This window comes from Orycteropus afer, unplaced genomic scaffold, assembly GCF_000298275.1.
Source record: "Orycteropus afer afer isolate SDZICR_OR568_19922 unplaced genomic scaffold, OryAfe1.0 scaffold00259, whole genome shotgun sequence".
NCBI classification, from domain to species: domain Eukaryota; kingdom Metazoa; phylum Chordata; class Mammalia; order Tubulidentata; family Orycteropodidae; genus Orycteropus; species Orycteropus afer.
In genome coordinates this window covers 1,597,082-1,600,374 of record NW_006921846.1, presented here as the reverse complement: position 1 = coordinate 1,600,374, position 3,293 = coordinate 1,597,082, and the positions used below count along the sequence as shown (strand labels likewise).

The 3,293-nt window shown below is 41.5% G+C and overlaps 1 pseudogene; it reads left to right on the top strand.

Moving 5' to 3' along the window:
- The first annotated feature begins 656 nt into the window (after positions 1 to 656).
- On the top strand, positions 657 to 3,289 carry LOC103204784 (annotated as a pseudogene).
- Positions 3,290 to 3,293: the final 4 nt, after the last annotated feature.

The window sequence follows — 3,293 nt, the reverse complement described above, 5'->3', positions numbered from 1 at the left end:
ATTTTTCAGGAACAATATATCCAATATGAGTCTAATCTCTAAAATACATAGAAAACGTCAACAACTCAACAACAATAAACAAAAAATCTAATTAAAAAATGGGCAGAGGATATGAATAGACATTTCACCAAAGAGGACATTCAAGTGGCCAACAAACACTTAAAAGGGGGTCCAAACTCATTAGCCATTTGTTATTGTTGTTGTTATGTGCCGTCGAGTCAGACCTGACTCATAGAGACCCCTCCTTGGGTTTCCGAGGCAGTATCACTATGGAAGTAGATTGCCCCATCTTCCTTCCGAGGAGTGGCTGGTGGGTTTGAACCGCCAGCCTTCTGGTTAGCAGTCAAGTGCCTTAGGCCCTACTCTACCAGAGCTCCGCATTAGCCATTAGAGAGATGTTAATCAAAACTACAATGAGCTATCATCTCACCCCTTTAAAAATGGCACTGATTAAAAAACAACAGCAAATGCTGGCAAGGATGTGAGGAGATGGAACCTTTTGGTGACTGGAAACTGTGGTGACTTGGCTGCACTTTGCCATCTAACTCCATAGACCAGAGAATGGACCTGCTGAGACACTCCTGATAGTATTCTGTGCAAAAGGAAAAACAAAGGATAGGAAGAACTAAAATAAAGAAAAAAAAAAAAAAAAAAACTTGAGAAAAGGATTTTTTTTTTCCCAACTTCATGACTCATTTGCTAAGGGGGTCATTGATGAAGCTGGGCAGTGCCATTTTGCAGATACTGTGAAGAATATACTTGCTCCAAAGGAGAATCAGCATCATGATTTTATTGGAAAGTCTGATTCAGTTATGATGAGTGTATGGAATCACAAGAAGATCCATAAAAAATAAGATGCTGGATTTCTTGATTGTGTTCATCTTCCTTCCAATACCATCAACTGCCTCAAAGACACTGGTTATAAGAGGTTGAATCTATGCAAACTTGGGTCAAATGACAATGATACAATTAGAGGACAAACAGTAGTAAATCTTCAGTCCAGAGATCAAATAGGCAAAGGAGGACAAGTTGTGGACTCCAGTTGTTTGTTTGACAATGATTTACCAGATGGTTGGGAAGAAAGGCGAGCCTTCTCTGGAAGAACCCAGTATCTAAACCACATAACAAGAACTATGCAGTGGGAACACCCAAAATGACCAGCATTGGAATATTCTGGTCCTGCCACACCTGTCAGATGCTTTCTTGATGAGAACCGTTCAAGTAGTGGAACAAATACTGTAACATGTGGAAAATCTTCAGATCCAAGACTGGCAGAGAAGAGAGTCAGGTCTCAATGACATAGAAATTATACGAACAGGATGCATTTACATACTCCTCCAGACCTACCAGAAGGCTCTGAACAGAGGATAATGTAACAAGGTAAGGTGTGCTTCTTACATACCCAGACTGGTGTGAGCACATGGCAAGATCCAAGAATGCAACACTGATTGTGAATAGCCTGGTCCACTGCCTCCTGGATGGGAAATCAGTAATATGGCAATAGGCAGACTTTATTTCATTGACCATAACAGAACAACACTGTTCACAAATTCCCAGCTCTCTGGTAACGTGCATTTAGTTTTAAACTGGGAGGATCCATTGAAAGACCAACAGCAGATGCAAGTGATATTATTATGCCCTGATGACATGGAGAGCCTGACAGTCTTGAGTTATAAGCCAGACCTGGTTCAGAAACTGAAAATGTCTTGGCAAGAAATCTCCCAACAACAGCCTCAGGCTGGCCACTGCTGCCCTGAGGTTCCCAGGGAATAGATTTTTGAAGAATCATATCTACAAGTCATGAAGATCTTTTTTTGAGACCAAAAGATCTATGAAAGCAATTAATGATAAAATTTCACAGAGAAGAAGACCTTGACTATGCAGGGGCTGCCAGGGAATGATTATATCCCTTATTTCATGAAATGCTGAATCCATATATGGTGGTTGAGGTTGTGTGTCAACTTGGTTGGGCCATAGTTTTGAGTGGCTGGGCAGCTGGATGTAGTTATTGCTCATGATGAGATTGTAATCACCTCTATGGTGGAATCTGCCATGAGTAGCTAGGTAGCTACATTCGGGATGTGGCCTGCTTCTAGTGTATACGTTTTGAGAAATGTCTCTAGCTCTTGGACACATCTGGGTCCTGCATTTGGCCAAGTCTAGGCCTGTTGTGTTGCCTGCTGATCTTAGGATTGTTTCTGGACTTAAACCAGTGGTTTGCCATGTTGCCTATCAATCTTGGGATTGTGCCATTTTACCTGTCATCTTGGGTTTGTTAGCCTCAGAAGCCAGCTGTGTGAGTCAGTAAAAGCATCCAGCTCTAGTGGACCTACAAGAGGAGGCAGAGCTAAAGCCCAAGGTTGTGGGGCCTTCACCCCTAGAGCTGGCACTTTGAACTCACACTTCTTGCCTCCTAAACTGTAAGACAGCAAATCTCTGTTTGTTAAAGCCATCCACTTGTGATGTTTCTGTTACAGCAGCACTAGAGAACCAAAGACATCATACTATGGCCTTTTCCAGTATTCGAGTGATGATATCTATACACTGCAGATCAATCCTGATTCTGCAGTTAATCTGGAGCATTTACCCACTTCCACTTTGTTGGGTGGATAATGGGAATGGCTGTGTTTCGTGGACATTATATTGATGGTGGTTTCACATTGCCTTTTAATAACAGTTGCCTGGGATATCAATTATTTTGGATGACATGCAGTTAGTTGATCCAGATCTTCATAACAGTTTAGTGTGGGTACTTGAGAATGATATTACAGGTGTCTTGGACTATACCTTTTGTGTTGAACATAATGCACATGGTGAAATTATTCAGCATGAACTTAAACCAAATGACAAAAGTATCCATGTAACTGAAGAAAATGAAAAAAGAATATGTCAGGCTCTACATGAAGTGGAGATCTTTACGAGGCACTGAGGCTCAATTCCTGCCTCTGCAGAAAGCATTCAACAATCTGACAGCATGTGCTGAAGACATTTGATGACAAGGAGTTAGAGCTCATTATTTGTAGACTTGGAAAGATAGATGTTAATGACCGGTTAAAACACTGTACACTAGACAGTAATGTTGAAAATTGGTTCTGGAAGCTATGGAATTTTTTTAAAATGAAGAGTGATGAGCACAGTTACTGTGTTTATGACAGGATAGGCTAGAGTGCCTCTGCAGGGCTTCAAAGCTTTATAAGGTGCTGCAGGCCCACGACTCTCCACAATACACCAGATTAACGCCTGCACCAACAACCTGCCAAAAGCTCACACTTGCTTCAATGGAACTGACATTC